The sequence below is a fragment of the Ranitomeya imitator genome, chromosome 7 (genome assembly GCF_032444005.1).
Source record: "Ranitomeya imitator isolate aRanImi1 chromosome 7, aRanImi1.pri, whole genome shotgun sequence".
Lineage (NCBI taxonomy): Eukaryota > Metazoa > Chordata > Amphibia > Anura > Dendrobatidae > Ranitomeya > Ranitomeya imitator.
This window is the reverse complement of record NC_091288.1, coordinates 49,846,901-49,865,544: the sequence shown is the minus strand read 5'-3', so window position 1 is coordinate 49,865,544 and position 18,644 is coordinate 49,846,901.

The window sequence follows — 18,644 nt, the reverse complement described above, 5'->3', positions numbered from 1 at the left end:
ACGGTCCTGCGATCACCGCAGTTCAGCCCGGCCTCGATGATGTCACCGCTGGTGAATGACACTGCACTCTCAGCATCTCATTCACCAGTGGTTTTCAGCCTGGACGGTTGCATCTTGCCACCGGCCAAGTTGAAAACTATTTAGCCCCAGACATGGATTATGGCGTGGGATACAACAACAGACAGGTAAGGTATAGTGTTGTTTTTTTATTTTACTTTTATTACAGGAGATCGAGGGCTTCGGTGGAATTAGGCGAGGTTGTAAGTATGGTTTAATTGAGATTAAAAAAGGTGTCTGTGCCATTTTTTAAATTAAAGGATTTTATTACTAAAATTACTAAATTGTGGGATTGATGTCGCCAGACAATACAAAGGTGACCTCAACCCCACAAATATTAACCACATTTGCCACCACTACAGGGCAAGTAGGAAGAACCGGGCAAAGCGCCAGAATTGGAGCATCTAATAGATGTGCCTTTTCTGGGCAGCTGCTGGCTGCTGTTTTTAGGCTGGGGTGGGTCTATATCAATGGCCCCTTACCAGCCTGAGAATACCAGTCCCAGCTGTGAGCTTTAGCAAGGCTGCTTGTCAAAAAATGGGGGGGACCCCATGCTGTTTTTTTAAATGATTCATTTAATTTAAAAAACAGCGTGAGGACCCCTCTATTCTTGATAAGCAACCTTGCTGAAGCTGAGAGCAGGGGGTTGCAGCCCCGAGCTGTGAGATTTGTCTGGTTGGTTCAAGAAAATAGGGGGGAACCCACACAGGATTTTTCATTCTTTTATTTCGCTATATCGCAGGCGGCAGCTGAGGAATACACCAATCATCCACTCCTACTGTCACTGTTATTAGCGGCAGCAGGTGTCGGATGATGGGAGTAAGAGTCCCAAAAGCCCCCAAATGCTGTCATCGTTTGGACTTTAAGATAACTCTCATTTTTCTCCTCTGCTTGCGCCGATCACCGGCAGAGCAGGGGAGAATGATGAGAGCCTTCTTCAGCACCTGCCGCCGGGGAACAGCGCTTACTGTACTGCTTCTTCCCCGGCGGCCGTCTCTGTGGTACTGATGCAGCACACGTGTGCCGCAAGTATTACATTCACAACACAAGGACACACGGACCGGCCGGGGTCACACTTGTGAGTGCAGCACGAGTCTCTCGCATCAATACCCGGCACTGCCGCCGGCACTCGGGACTGGAGTGTGCGGCTGCATGTATTTCTATGCTCGGGCCCGGGTGCCGGCGGCAGTGCCGGGTATTGATGCTAGAGACTCGTGTGAGTATCTCGCATTGCACTCTCAAGTGTGACCCCGGCCTAACGCAGATCATAACAGTGAGGAATAAGCCTCAATGCTCCCCTCTGTGATAGCAATTCTAGTCCTCTGTCTTTTATGGCGGCATCCTCATATAGTTGGGCTGGTATCCTCCACCTGGGACAAATTACATTGATAGACAGCTCAGGCAGAAGCTCTTTACATGCTCCTCTGTCGCCATGTTTAAACTCAGTGGGTACTGTACTGACATAGTGCTACTTACCCCCACTTGCTACCTTTCTAAAATAAATGCTTTTTTAAGGTCTACTAAATGTTATGCATTATACTGGAGCATAGAAATAAATCCTCAAGCTGTTATCATAAAGATGGAAGCTAGAATTGCCCAAATTATCTTGGATGTCCTTTTTTTATCTTTGGACCCTTACCCCAGTATGTGGATAGAGTAAAAGAGTAAAAAGTGGAAAAAATGTTTACGTTTAACTACGTCCAGATGACCCATAGAATTTATGTCTAGGTAGTCCACATCATACTCTGCAATAGCATTCTATCATTGCAAAGCAAGCAGCGGCAGGAAATTGTGCATCTGCATGGGGCCGGCTGTCAGACACAGCTCAACTAGTCTTAGAAAACATAGAAAAGGCACAGATAGTTCAGTACCACCTCCTCCTTCCTGATCACTGTAAACTCAGCACTGAACAAGCACTTTGTATACAGCATAGAAAATGCTAACAGTGCTTATTTCTTTGGACATCGCGATCACGGGATCAACAGGTACCTGGAGGGAACAGGAGGCTGAATTTACTCTGTAACTTGGGCTAATATACCAGCCCCAGTTACATAGGAGTACATATATAAATAGTGTATTTAAATAATGAAATGGTCCCCAAAATGTTGCTGAGTGAAAATTTCAAACTGCCGTTGTAGTGACCAGTCCGCTGTTGTGACCAGTATGCTGCAATCACCAGTATGTTATGCCCAGCCTGTGCTTCTGGAGACATGCACCTGTAAGTAAGGCGGGTTCTCAACGCTTCAGTAATGTTAAACATGTGGACGCAATATGTGGTTTAGGTACACTGTGGAGCTCAGAAGGGAGGGGGGCATTTCCATTTGGGATTGGAGAATTTGCTGAACTTCTTTTGGGGGGTGAGGAGCCATTCCCCTTTTCAAGACAATTTGTACTACCAGAAATGTGGAAGCCCCCTATATTTCCGTTTGCAGATAACAGATCTGAGTGGGAACTTGCTTTTTTGTGGATTGAGTTGAAGCTTTCTTGGGAACATTTTACATAACGTTTTGGATCATATTTATCCGGCTCTCTACGCTGAGCACTTACTTCGGGGTTTCCACAGTAAATCTCTTAATCTCTGAGTGAAGTGACAGATGAAACCCCCGAGGGATCCATTCACTATAATGAGGCAGCAGATTTACTCTGGACTCCGTCTGGCCTCTGTTCAGCTGTGTCCTTTTCAGAAATGCACAAAACTGTGGCCAACGGCACTTTTATGCAATTCTAAAAAGACGGACACCGCCGGATCACAGTTCAGACGGAGTCCACAGTGTCTCCATCTGCCTAATTTTAGTGAATCTTCCATCGAGGGTTTCTTCTGAATCACGTATTTCAGAGATTTACATGGAAACCCCGATGTAAGCGCTCAGCACAGAGTGCAGGATAAATGTGTGCCGAGCATTACTGTGATCTTTGGGAGGCAGAATGAAAAAAATCAACAGCATGTGAAGAATTGGTTTTATTTTTTACACCAGCGGTCCCCAATCTTTTTTACCTAGAGAGACACATTCAGCACTGATAGAGGGTCGCAAGCCACATTCACCTCTGAGAGGGGGTCACGAGCAACATCCTGCTCCTGTCCTTCTCAACGTAGTGCCAACCAGTGAGAACTCACTCCAAAGCAGTACACTGAGATTCAGAGGTTACCACAATGCCCCAATTCAGTATTCTCCAATCAAGAACTCCCAACACACTGATGTATCCAGCTTCAAGAACCTCCTCTAACAGGTAATATCATCCCCCATACCTAAAACATCTCTAATCCCCTAAGACCAGTATATGTGCATCCAGATCTGCTCTTCTGTGCAGGGCTACTCAAAAATTCACCATTTTGAGATGTGCTCTTCATACCTGTTTGCTAGACCTGGAGCTAATGCACCAAGCTGGCAGACAATCGTGAGCCACAGTTCATGGGACCGCGAGCCACATGTGGCTCCCGAGCTACAGGTTGGGGACCCCTGTTTTACACCATTCCTTGTGCAGTATAAGTGATTAGGAGACTTTATTCTTCGGGTCGGCGCGATTACAGATTTATAGCGGGTTTTTATGTTTGGCTGCTGTCACACACTAATAGATGCAGTTTGTTGCAAAAAAATAGTTTTTACATCATTTTTTGAGAGCTATAATTTTTCCATATTTTGGCCCACAGAGTCATGTGAGGGCTTCTTATTTGAGGGACAAGTTGACATTTTTATTGGTACCGTTTTCAGACACATGTCTTTTTTTATCACTTCTATTCTGATTTTTGGTAGGCAGAATGAACAAAAAACAGCAATTGAGGAATTTTTTTTGGGGGGTAGGGGTTTATGTTCTGTATGTGGTAGAAGTGATAAGGCAGTTTTATTCTTCAGGTCAATACGATTACAGTGATACCACATTTATATAGTTTTTTATGTTTTGGCACTTTTACACAATAAAAACTATTACCGTATATAGAAAAAATAATTATTTTTGCATCCCCTTATTCTGAGAGCTATAACTTTTTTTTATATTTCTGCTGATGGAGCTGTATAGTGGCTTGTTTTTTTGTGGGACAAGATGATGTTTTCAGCGGTACCATGTTTATTTATATCCGCCTTTTTTATCGCGTTTTATTCCACTTTCTATTTGGCGGTATGATGATAAAGCGTTGTTTTTTGTCATTTTTTATTTATTTTTTATGGTGTTCACTAAAGGGGTTAACTAGTGGGACAGTTTTATAGGTTGGGTCATTCCGGACGCGGCTATACCAAATATGTGTACTTTTATTGTTTTTATTTTTTTTTCATAAAAATATTTATTTATGGGTACAATATCTTTTTATTTATTTTTTTATTTTTTTTTTATTTAAAAAAATATTTTTACAATTATTTAAAATTTTTTTTAACCTTTTTACTTTGTCTCACTATGGAAATATCATTTTTTGCAGGCTGATTGCTCTCCATTTTCTGTTTTTGCATTTTGGTTTTTTGCTCTCCTTCTTCCCAGAGCCATAACTTTTTGGTCAAAATAGCCATGTGAGGGCTTGTTTTCTGCGCGACAAGTTGTACTTTTGAAGGATCTCATTGGTTTCAGCATATCTTGTACTCGAAAACGGGAAACAAATTCCAAGTGCGGTGAAATTAAAAAAAAAAATGCAATTCCAAAGTTGTTTTTTGTTTTTTTTTGTATTTTAACCATGTTCACTAAATGCTAAAACTGACCTGCCATTATGATTCTCCAGGTCATTATGAGTTCATAGACAACAAACATGTCTAGGTTCTTTTTTATTTAAGTGGTGAAAAAAATCCAAACTTCGGTGAAAAAAAACAAAAGCGCCATTTTCCAAGACCCATAGCGTCTCCATTTTTAATGATCTGGGGCTGGGGGAGGGTTTATTTTTTGTGTGCCGAGCTGACATTTTTAATGATATCATTTTGAGGTAGATACGATCTTTTGATCGCCTGATGCTGTTCAAAACAGCTGACATGTGCCGGGAAAGATGTGGGCTTAGCGCCCGAGCCCACATCAAAGGGAGGGATTCCAATGTGGGCGTACTATTATGCCCAATGTCGGAAAGGGGTTAAGCAACTTTCCTAGCTGTGGTGACTCGGATGTCGACATTGGGTCACCATGACAATGAGCAGGACTCCTCAATGGACAATACAAAATGAATCTGTGTAATAAGTACCCTGACGAAGAGGGCTAGAGCCCTTGAAACGCGTTGGTTGGCTAGCTGCCTCAGCACACCTGTTCTCTCTGGCTTCATAGCTTGGTGGCGTCACCAGTAGCTCCGCCCACCCCCTCTGACCGCTACCTCAGCGTTGCATCCGGCCGGTACACGCAAGGTCTCGCTGTCTAGCGGCTCCTGACGCAACTTTTCTCCCTAACCCACCGTCCTGCTACGGCGGTGGTACAGTGGCAGCACAGACTCTTCGGAACCGCTCGTTCCCGCAATTAGCGAGACGGTAAATATAATCCAACTTCATGTGCACGCACAAGTTGTGATTTATCAGCACTATAATTGCATTATTAGAGGAGGATTGTTTCACATTTTTAATATATGGGAAACTGACTCTATTTAAAGTGACCCTTATCAACCACTACCTGTCCGCAATTTGAATACTCACCAGCAACGGAACCCTGCTTTATTCCTGACGGTATCAGTGGTAAGTACACTCAGTATTGTGACAATCAGATCACACATATTTAAAGCCAAACCTGTAAAAGGTTGTATATCTCTCTAAGGCCGGGATCACACATGCGAGAAACACGTCCGTGTCTCGCATGTGAAATCCAAGCTCTGGCGCCGGCACTCCAGAGCGGAGCGTGCAGCTCCATGTGTTGCTATGAGGCCGCACGCTCCGCTCTGGAGTGCCGGCGCCAGAGGAGGGATTTCACATGCGAGACACGGACGTGTTTCTCGCATGTGTGATCCCGGCCTAAGCAGGAGGAACTGTTAAATTTTGAGAAAAAAGAATTCCAAGTCATCACGACACCAGCATCAATTGTGGATGCAAAGAAATTGCGCTTCTCAACCGCACATTGCCATTTAGCACCTGAGTGAGTATAAAACCCTGTATCCCATTGTTCCACTACATTTATTACCTTAATTCAATCAATATAAAGGCATACGTTTCTTTTTCTCTTATCCCCTAAAGATCTTACTAACACCTGAAAGGATTTATCAAAATTTCTACCTCACCATCAGCGATTATTTAATAAGTAAGTGCTCTTGAATTCATATCCACTTTATTACACAGATTCATTTTGTATTGCTCATTTATTGTGGGCAGCGCAGGTGAACACCATTTTTTCCAAGTAACTACACGACACATTTAACAGGTCCACACAGAACCTGTTGTATTCACCAGCAGCATTCCACATTGAGCGACCGTTCCTTCATCAGGAACTACTTGTAGCACCAGTGTTTCTTTTTATTTTTAGGACTCCACAATGACTTCACGGGGTCTCTGATCCAAGGGCAAAGGGGCTGTCATCCCTCTGCTGGCTCCTGGAATTCTGCGATCAAATTCGATCATAGCATTTAGGGGGTTAAAGTGCCGGGGGCGGTGTGGGACCATTCCTGGCACTTAGTATATGGTGTCAGCTTTCAGAATCAGCTGACACCCGGCGGCAATCGTGCGCGCTGGACCTGTCCCAGATCAATAAGGCCCAGGTCACGGGGACATATGGATACGTCCAAGGTGGGAAAGGGGATAAGGTTAAGTTTCCACGATGAGTTTTTGATGATGCATTTTTTTTCTTGTGGAACAGAACACAGTGTCTTACAGTTCCAACAAAGTCGATGGAATTTATAGCAATATTTGCATTTTTTAAATCCGCAACATGTCAGTTTTTTGTGAGCATAAACTACACATGCAATCATGGCAGAAACTGTTGGTACTCTTGGAATTGTTCCAGTAAATGAAGTATTTCTCCCAGAAAATTATTGCAATTACATATGTTTATTTACTTTGTGTGTATTGGAACAATAGATTAATAAAGCACATAATTTCACATAAAACCCCCAAAAATGGACCAGAAAAAATGGTTGGCAACTTTACAAAATTGTGGACAAACATTTTTTTTTTTTCAAGAATGTGATGCTCGTTCAAACTCACCTGTGGCAAGTAACAAGTGTGGGCAACATGAAAATCACACCTGAAGCTAGATAAGAAGGGGAGAAGTTCACTCTGTCTTTGCATTGTGAGCATTTTGTTTTCCAAGGAGGTGCTTGTCAATTTTGGCTCTTTATAGTGCACATTTGAGGGTTTGTGTCTGCCTCCATATTGGCTAAGCACTGCTCTTATCTGTCCAAGGAGGTTTTTAATTAAAGCTGGATTCTACCAGCCTTTTAAGTTCGTTGGTTTAGGCGCAGAAGCGGTAAATTTGATCCAAAGAGGAGGCCACCTTTTTGCTGGCCGATGAGCTGACACAATTTGATCAAACTGGGCTGTAAATTCATCCAATTTATATGTATAGTCTATAAAGCGGCAATGAGGATCAACAATTTATGTATACAGTACTCACATATACAGTACAGAGCAAAAGTTTGGACACACCTTCTCATTTAAAGATTTTTCTGTATTTTCATGACTATGAAAATTGTACATTCACACTGAAGGCATCAAAACTATGAATTAACACATGTGGAATTATATACTTAACAAAAAAGTGTGAAACAACTGACATTATGTCTTATATTCTAGGTTCTTCAAAGTAGCCACCTTTTGCTTTGATGACTGCTTTGCACACTCTTGGCATTCTCTTGACGAGAATGCTCGGGTGCTAACAGAATGTCTTTGGCATGTTCAAAAACACTCGAGCACTCGAAGATTGCCTGTTTGTTAGGCAACACCTGCATGTGTTGCGGCTATTGAACAGCTGTGAGGCATGCAGGAGTGGGGATTCAAACATATTTACCGAGCACGCCGAATACACTCGGTTAGTACTCGAGCATGCTCAGATAACACCATATGGGAGCACTTTCGTTCATCACTAGATTTAATATCCGCTTTATATTTAGCTGGAAATTACAGAAATAATATTGTATTCCAGAATTTAAAATTCTGGTACCATTCATGTTTATTAGAAAGTAGGAGGTAAAATAAATGGCTCATAGTACCCCCTGCTAGCTGGCACCTGCTCTCCATGTCAGCAACACACTCATTATTAGCTAGAAATGCTTTATATTCAACTTAGGGACATTTCAGAGAGGAAGAGAACTAGAACTCTAGTGCCACCTATAGGAAGGTAGCAATCCTACAAGTCAACCCTTTAACGAGCCTTGTCACATGACTTAGGATAATAGCCAAACCAGAATCTCAGTTTGCAGACACTGTGTTTCGGGCTACTGCCCCTCATCAGTGCAAAGTGGAGATCTGGTTTGGCTGTGTGAGAGGCGTCCGACCGATATCCAAGAAGTATCGTTTCTCCTTGCGGACATTGACATGCTAAGCATGCCGAGATGAGGAGACTTAAAGCTGCAATGCTCCTCTTGGAAATATGCAAATTATGCAAATTGTCTCTTCAGAGAGGAAGAGAACTAGAACTCTAGTGCCACCTATTGGAAGGTAGCAATCCTACAAGTCAATGTGGCTTTAAGTCTCCTCATCTCGGCATGCTTAGCATGTCAGTCTCCGCAAGGAGAAACGACACTTCTTGGAACTTAGGGACAGAAATTTGGAAAGCAAGAAAAAATGTTTTAGTTGCAACATAGCTTGGATTTGTTGGGCCTCCACCCAAGCGCCAGGTACTTCACATTATCTGTAGTGGTGATATGCTCCATAGGGTCATCATACAATATGACATCAGCTATATGTGCAGCACTATTGTTCTGTCTGACATCGTACATTAGGTAGATCATGGTCACCAATAATTCCTCTGTAACCATTATCGATGCACTATTGGATTTTAAAGCAATTAGTTTAAATGTCAAGTGTCAAGATGGCAGGTGTTTTTTTGAATAGAATAATTTCCTCCATTTTTTTTCTAGATCCTAGAAAGATTAGGTTGTCATGCGATATGTCCATGCGCTGTCCTTTTAATTTTTCTCGTACAGCACACGAACCCATAGTTTCAAGGCTCTATACACACATCGGTAAACAACACGGATCCACTGGACTCGGAGCAGATCCAATTGTGATCAGTGATCGTCCATTCAGGTGTATGGGGATCAGTGGCAGATTCCGTTCTGCCTCCGTATGTCACGGATTTGTTGCATAGTGGTAAATTGGAATATAAACATTTGACCTTCCAGGGGTGTTTATATTGGTTTGGGAATAAAGACACTTCATCAGCGAAAAAAATCACGAGAATAAAACGGATGCAACTAAGGTGACAACTAAGGAAAACAATGTAATAGTGCTCCTTATTTAAGTCCCAACACAGTAGGAGTTTCCTCTAAAAAAAAAAAAATACTCAACAAACTTGTTCCTATCATGAACACATCATGCTGCTTCCTCCAGCCTGTGACCTGCATTCACATTGGGACGGTGCAGACTGGTATGTATGGTGCCAGTCCGTGTCTAGGTCTTTGACCGTTGTAAGACACGGGCCTGGAGGGTTCTACAGCGTACAGGAGCTAATAGAGAGGTAGAGGCGGCTTCCTGTTCCTCCAAAGAATTCAACTGTATCCAAGTCCTGAAGACGTGGATTTTGCTGAAAGTGGCACAAACCTTTTGGAAGCGATGCCACCATCCAACGTGCAGGTGACTTTACCTAGCTACATGATACAGAGGCGTTTCTTACAAAATTAGAATATCATCAAAAAGTGAATTTATTTCAGTTCTTCAATACAAAAAGTGAAACTCATGTATTATATAGAGTCATTACAGACAGAGTGATGTATTTCAAGTGTTTATTGCTGTTAATGTTAATGATTATGGCTTACAGCCAATGAAAACCCAAAAGTCATTATCTCAGTAAATTAAAATTCTTTATAACACCAGCTTGAAAAATTATTTTAAAATCTGAAATGTTGGCCCACTGAAATGTATGTCCAGTAAGTGCACTCAATACGTGCTCGGGGCTCCTTTTGCATCAGCTACTGCATCAATGCGGCGTGGCATGGAGGTGATCAGTCTGTGGCACTGCTGAGGGGTTATGGAAGCCCAGGTTGCTTTGATAGCAGCCTTCAGCTCGTCTGCATTGTTGGGTCTGGTGTCTCTCATCTTCCTCTTGACAATACCCCATAGATTCTCTATGGGGTTAAGGTCAGACGAGTTTGGTGGCCAATCAAGCACAGTGATACTGTTGTTTGTAAACCAGGTATTGGTACTTTTGGCAGTGTGGACAGATGCCAAGTAGTGATGAGCGAGTATACTCGTTGCTCGGGTTTTCCCGAGCACACTCAGGTGGTCTCCGAGTATTTGTTAGTGTTCGGAGATTTAGTTTTCATCCCCGCAGCTGAATGATTTACAGCTACTAGCCTTCTTGAATACATGTGGGGATTCCATAGCAACCAGGCAACCCCCACATGTCCTCAGGCTGGCTAGTAGCTGTAAATCATTCAGCCGTGGCGATGAAAACTAAATCTCCGAACACTAATAAATACTCGAAGACCACCTGAGTGTGCTCGGGAAAACCCGAGCAACGAGTATACTCGCTCATCACTAGTGCCAAGTCCTGCTGGAGAATGAAAATTCCATCTCCAATAAGTTTGTCGGCAGAGGGAAGCATGAAGTGCTCTAACATTTCCTGGTACACGGTGCTGCGCTGACTTTGGTCTTGATAAAACACAGTGGACCTACACCAGCAGATGACATGGCTCCCCAAACCATCACTGATTGTGGAAACTTCACCCCAGACCTCCAGCAGCTTGGATTGTGGCCTCTCCAATCTTCCTCCAGACTCTGGGACCTTGATTTCCAAATGAAATGCAAAATTTACTTTCATCTGAAAACAACACCTTGGACCACTGAGCAACAGTCCAGTTCTTTTTCTCCTTGGCCCCGGTAAGACGCTTCTGGCGTTGTCTATTGGTCATGAGTGGCCTGACACAAGGAATGTGACACTTGTAGCCCATGTCCTGGATACGTCTGTGTGTGGTGGCTCTTCTAGCAATGACTCCAGCAGCAGTCCACTTCCACTCCCTGTTATTCTCCCCCAAATTTTTGAATGGCCTTTTCTTAACAATCCTTTCAAGGCTGCGGTTATCCCTGTTGCTTGTGCACCTTTTTCTGCCACAGTTTTTCCTTCCACTCAACTTTTCATTAATAATCTTGGATACAGCACTCTGTAAACAGCCGGCTTCTTTATCAATGACCTTTTGTGGCTTACCCTCCTTGTGGATTGTGTCAGTGACTGCCTTCTGGACATCTGTCAGGTCAGCAGTCTTCCCCATGATTGTGGAGCTACTGAAACAGACTAAGGGACCTTTGGGAAGCCTTTGCAGGTGTTTTTTTGTTAATTAGTTCAATTTACTGAGATAATGACTTTTGGATTTTCATTGGCTGTAAGCCATAATCATCAACATTAACAGAAATACACGCTTGAAATAGATCACCCTGTTTATAATGACTCTATATGTGAGTTTCACTTTTTGTATTGAAGAACTGAAATAAATTAACTTTTTGATGATATTCTAATTTTGTGAAAAGCACCTGTAGTACACTTGAAAAAAGACACAAGTTCATAGAGGTCAACAGAGGCACTGGAAATGATAAAAGGAATATGTGTATACATTTAGTGAATACATGTGTAAATATAGCTGAAGTCAGAAGGATCCAATTATACTGCGATGGATGGATTATAGGTGGATGGATTATATGAATGGCTTAGATAGAAAGCATCATTTTCTGGAACAGTTGTATTTTATGCAAGAATAGATGTTCTGCAGCACCTGGCAGCGACTACTACACCTTCAGCTGAACTGCATTTTGCTGCTCCATTCTAACTACGGTATTTCCATCCACTCGTACGCAGAACAACAGCTGTCCGGTTCCTGACCTCACCGATCTGATATTGATGACCCATCCTGTATATAAGTCATGCATACATTGTGACAACCTCTTTATAAAACACTGTCACGTGGATCTGACAGCTTTTTCATTTTAATTATGACAAATTGGAAAAGAGCAAAAATATTATTAGCGTTTTACAGTAATGAAGATGCAGTTATCAGCTTTACCGCTTCCCAGTGTATCCATTACTCATTATCCATCATATTCCATACTTTCACTCATAGGCACAGGACAGTCGGGCTTAAAGGGGTTGTCCACTCCTAGGACAACCCCTTCTCGATTTAAATGTTTGGCCCTGATAAAACTAATACCTATACTCGCCTCCCGTGCCGGCAGTTTCTGAGAGGAAGTCAAGAGATCGGCCGCAGCCTTGACATCCTCTTCATGTTCAATTCGACAGAAGGTTTACACAATGACGCCAGCGCTGACTATGCACCAAGCACCACGTCATGCCCCGTTACCTACCGCGAATGCCGATACCACAGTAATGGCGCCAGCACAAGTGGTGAGTATAAGCTTTTTTATTTTAGCAGGGACAAACATTTAGATTGAGAAGGGGTTGTCTCCATTTTTTTGCCATGTAATCTGAGCGGAGCATGATGTAGGATCTGAGACCCTAATGTGTCACATGCTGGGCCGCTTGAGGCATTTTGCTGCAGATCTAGCAGGGCTCAGAATGCTGAGCCCTGTATAACCCCGCCCACACCACTGATTGGCAGCTTTTTGTGTACACTTTGCATAGGCTGGAAGCTGCCAATCAGTGGTGAGGGCGGGGTTACACAGAGCAGTTGACTAGGAGGCACGAGACAACTAGTCCTGTAGTGAATCTCCTGCTGATAAAACACTGATTTTATTGAAACAGCAACACACAGCCTAGTAAGTGGCACATCACTGGACTCCTGGTCTGCTCCCCTAGACTATGCTGCTCTCAGATTACATATCGAAAACTGCTTATAGATTCAATTGGGGTTAATACCAAGTTATCACTTATCTGTAATATCTGAAATAAATTACCGATTGCTGATGGGAGGAAGGCAACTGCTGGGACGCCAACGATCTCAAGAACGTTCTTCAGTCCATTCATTGGCTACAGGACTGCCAGAGATAGATGTCCCAGTGGTGCAGGTAACACTTCTATAGTCCTATCAGTTTCGAGTAGAAAGTATTGCGTTTTTATGGAAACCTACAAATAAAAATATGGTAGTTCCACCACAACCTAGTGTGGAAGTGGCAGCATGAAATCTGTAGGAGGGGAAAGGAATCTAGTATACTGGATTTTAGGGCTAAAAATATTTTTTTTCTATTGGATTTCATTTAATATTTTGCAATCTTTTTGCCTTCAATATCCTCATTGTTATACTGTCCTTTGCTGGCTGCAGATTGAGTTAACAGAGAATCCCTCAGTCAGCTTATTCTGAGAACAGGGTCACAAGAAAAATCTTCCATCCAGAAAGCTTGAATATTTTCTTTTTTTTTCTTATCTAAAAATGTACAAGATTAAATAGTTTCTTATATTGATAACTGTTAATTTATCCGAGAAGAAACCGATGCTGTACGGTGGCTCCGTCTGGAATCAGATCTTTTCTGCGCTCCCATAGAATTGAGTGTGCGAGAATCGTTAAACATATGGAAGGAACTAGTGCAGGATGCGACTTTTTTTTCACATGCAGATTCGGTCCGTGAAAAAAAATCGCGCATTGGTCTGATTTTTCATGAACAGCACTGACGGAAAATATGCTGTGAACTTACCCTCACGGGGTGTTTGTAACTTTTATCTCTCTTCTCACCTGGTTTATGACCACAGACCACATCAAAGTTGAAATGAACTTTGTTGTGGTCATTAAATCAGAACAGAAGATCCCTGAAAAAGACAAAAAGAGTTAAAAACTCCATCAGATGGACCTGCCTGATGGAGTCTATTCTGCAGCCTAAACAATGAAGCGTGGAAAAGCCAAATGCTGAAAAGGTTTTAATAAAACCCAATTACAAAAATTATCCTTAATACAAACTACTTGCATTTAAGTAACAAAAAAAACACACAAACTCCGAAAAGTGTTTATATCGTAATTGATTTTTTTTCTTTTACTGTAGTTTGGTGCTTTTTGAGATTTCCCCGGTAAATGCTTTAGGGTCATCTTGTGGTTTAGAGGGACACTGGATTGTCTAAAGTAGTGAACCGTTCTTAGAATATCTGTTACTCTAAAGTTACTGAATAGTGATGGGCGAATGCGCTGGGATAAGGTGTTATCTGAGCATGCTCAGGTGCTACCCGAGTGTCTTCGGCGTGCTTGAAAAATATGTTCGAGTCCCCACAGCTGCATGTCTCGTGGCTGTTCGACAGCCCCTGCATGTGTTGCAGCCAGGCTCGGACTGGCCCAATAGGGGAACAGGGGAATCCCCCGGTGGGCCCCTGTGGAGACTCGGGCTCCAACCCCACTATATGGGCAGTAATTGGCATAATTCACTCTGTATAGAAAAAAGCAGCATATAATCATTCATTTACCATACTACCCAGTTTATCTATAATATAACGCTGGGAGCGTCACTCTGTCCGAAGCCTTTATAGACTGCGCAAGCGCAAGCGCAGTCTGGGCCTCGCAGAGTGACGCTCCCAGGAGATTGCGGTATGCGTTAACACTGAACGCACACCGCGATCTCCACCGGAGAGTCAGGGACCGCCAGGAGGGTGAGTATCGCCTATATTCACCTGTCCCGTTCCACCGCTGCGCGCCGCCATCTTCCCGGTCTTCGGCCTGTGACCTTCAGTTCAGAGGGCGCGATGACGCGCTTAATGCGCGCCGGCGCCGCCCTCTGACTGAACAGTCACAGCCAGAGGACCGGGAAGATGGCGGCGCGCAGCGGTGGAACGGAGGACAGGTGAATATAGTAAGTGCTAGGGGGCCTGAGCTGGCGGCGATACCGGCACCTGACCCCCACAGCGCGCCGGTGTCCCCGCCTGCTCAGGCCCCCCAGCACTCGGCGCCGAGCGGGTCAGAGGCAGCGGGGCCGAGCGGGTCAGAGGCAGCGGGGCCAAGCGGGTCAGAGGCAGCGGGGCCGAGCGGGTCAGAGGCAGCGGGGCCGAGCGGGTCAGAGGCAGCGGGGCCGAGCGGGTCAGAGGCAGCGGGGCCGAGCGGGTCAGAGGCAGTGGGGCCGAGCGGGTCAGAGCAGAGTGTGGCAGATGTAGCAGGCAGGGTGTGGCAGATGTAGCAGAGCAGAGTGTGGCAAACGTAGCAGAGCAGAATGTGGCAGATGTAGCAGAGCTGAGTGTGGCAGAGCAGAGTGTGGCAGAAGTAGTAGAGCAGAGTGTGGCAGATGTAGCAGAGCTGAGTGTGGCAGAGCAGAGTGTGGCAGAAGTAGTAGAGCAGAGTGTGGCAGATGTAGCAGAGCTGAGTGTGGCAGGATGGGAGCAGCCCATGTCAGAATGGGGGCGCAGGATGGAGCAGCGCATGACAGGATGGGGGCGCAGGATGGGAACAGCGCATGACAGGATGGGGACGCAGGATGGGTGCAGCGCATGACAGGATGGGGACGCAGGATGGGTGCAGCACATGACAGGATGGGGACGCAGGATGGGAGCAGCACATGACAGGATGGGGACGCAGGATGGAGCAGCACATGACAGGATGGGGACGCAGGATGGGAGCAGCACATGACAGGATGGGGACGCAGGATGGGTGCAGCACATGACAGGATGGAGACGCAGGATGGAGCAGCACATACCAGGATGGGGACGCAGGATGGGAGCAGCACATGACAGGATGGGGACGCAGGATGGGTGCAGCACATGACAGGATGGGGACGCAGGATGGGAGCAGCGCATGACAGGATGGGGATGCAGGATGGGAGCAGCACATGACAGGATGGGGACGCAGGATGGAGCAGCACATATCAGGATGGGGACGCAGGATGGGAGCAGCACATGACAGGATGGGGACGCAGGATGGAGCAGCACATACCAGGATGGGGACTCAGGATGGGAGCAGCGCATGACAGGATGGGGACGCAGGATGGGAGCAGCGCATGACAGGATGGGGATGCAGGATGGGTGTAGCACATGACAGGATGGGGACGCAAGATGGGAGCAGCGCATGACAGGATGGGGACGCAGGATCGGAGCAGCACATGACAGGATGGGGACACAGGATGGGAGCAGCACATGACAGGATGGGGACGCAGGATGGGAGCAGCACATGACAGGATGGGGACGCAGGATGGGTGCAGCACATGACAGGATGGGGACGCAGGATGGGAGCAGCGCATGACAGGATGGGGATGCAGGATGGGAGCAGCACATGACAGGATGGAGACGCAGGATGGAGCAGCACATACCAGGATGGGGACGCAGGATGGGAGCAGCACATGACAGGATGGGGATGCAGGATGGGAGCAGCGCATGACAGGATGGGGATGCAGGATGGGAGCAGCACATGACAGGATGGGGGCGCAGGATGGAGCAGCACATACCAGGATGGAGACCATATACCAATATAAATGCTCGCCACCCGGGCGTAGAACGGGTTTAATAGCTAGTTATTATATAGAGGTGTAGGTAAATTTGTGAAAGAGGGTAGTGTAATATTGGTATATAGGTGAAAGGTGGACCCCCAAAGTCAATGGTACTAGTGGGCTCTTGGCACCCCAGTCCGACACTGGTTGCAGCTGTCAAACAGCAGCGAGACATGCAGGTGCGGGGACTCAACATATTTTTCGAGCACAATGAAGACACTCGATTAGCACCCGAGCATGCTCAGATAACATCTTATCCCAGCACGTTCGCTCATCACTATTACTGAACACTAATAATTAGCAGTGGGTTTTAAGGATTCATACAACAGTACCAGGGATGGTGTCAGTCTGTTCTTCACGTGTTCCGATCCCATGATACAGCAATAATATAACCTTATGTCATTCTATCAGCGTCGTATACATGGAGATTATACAGTCCATGGCTCATCCTGACCGGCCGGTCTTTCCATGGTCGCAGTGCAGTCACTTATAATGTCGTTCAGCGCAGATCTCATAGGATAATGCCTCTTCAGGATGAAAGTGTCAGCATTTCATGCTCCGCAGCTTACAGATGATGTGACATGATCGCTCCTTGGCTTCACGACACTGATAGTTCTGTCACTTACTGCACAGTGACATTATCTACAAGGCAGGAGCGCGTCAGGTTCTAGGATGTAACAGACGGGAGCACGATCGTGGCCGGGGATGAAATGCAGAACACTTCAATATCTGGAAGAAGGGAAATGTAAAACAGCAAAGAAATCCAAGGCCACCATCACTGCGAAAAGTTGTAGAACATAGCTGCTGTATGAGAATATCATCAAAAAGTGAATTTATTTCAATTCTTCAATACAAAAAGTGAAACTCATATATTATATAGTCATTACACACAGAGTGATCTATTTCGAGTGTTTGTGTTAATGTTGATGATTATGAATAAAAACCCAAAAGTCATTATCTCAGGAAATTAGAATACTTTATAACACCAACTTGAAAAAATGATTTGAAAATCCGAAATGTTGGCCTACTGAAATGTATGTTCAGTAAATGCACTCAGTACTTGGTCGGGGCTGCTTTTCCAGAATTACTGCATCAATGCGGCGTGGTATGGAGGCGATCAGACTGTGGCGCTGCTGAGGTGTTATGGAAGCCCAGGTTGCTTTGATAGCAGCCTTCAGCTCGTCTGCATTGTTGGGTCTGGTGTCTCTCATCTTCCTCTTGACAATACCCCGTAGATTCTCTATGGGGTTAAGGTCAGGCGAGTTTGCTGCCAATCAGGAGCAGTAATACTGTTATTTATAAACCAGGTATTGGTACTTTTGGCAGTGTGGACAGGTGCCAAGTCCTGCTGGAGAATGAAATTTCCATCTCCAAAAAGCTTGTCGGCAGAGGGAAGCATTAAGTGGTCTAACATTTCCTGATAGATGGCTGCGCTGACTTTGGTCCTGATAAAACACAGTGGACCTACATCAGCAGGTGACATGGCTCCCCAAACCATCACTGATTGTGGAAGCTTCACACTAGACCTCCAGCAGTTTGGATTGTGGCCTCTCCACTCTTCCTCCAGATTCTGGGACCTTGATTTCTAAGATCTAGTGGGAAGTTTCCATACTGTATTGAAATAAATGTACGGCAGCTTAGGAGTATTGCCAGCTGCATCCCTGTACTTCCTCCCTGCTGCTATCAGCTACTGAGGCACAAATGTGTAAAAAAATAATAATATATATATACGTTTATAGAGCATATGCTATGGTAAGAAAAACCCGAACAAAATAAACCTGTTGCATTGCTGTGGTCTTTGGTAGAAATCCTACCGCGGACATCTGCAGAGGTTGGTTGTGTGGTGGTAGTCTGGTTTTCTCCCCCACTGAAAAACCATACTGGGAGGGAGGGTGGGAGTGATGCTGATGGATGCGGAATTAATGGCGCTAGATGAGTAAAATAAACAAAATATCTTACCCACAGGAAGGGCACTGCGAGCTGAACATGTATGTGCAAAAACAGAACCTGCAAGTTCAACAAGCTGTGTGATCTCCGCAGCATGCGAATAGTGTTAATATGGCCCCACTTGCATGCTAGTTACACCCCCACATCTCAGATGATGGGGGGGGGTATCATTGTGCTGGATCACATTTTCCTCAGTTTTACATTGGTGTC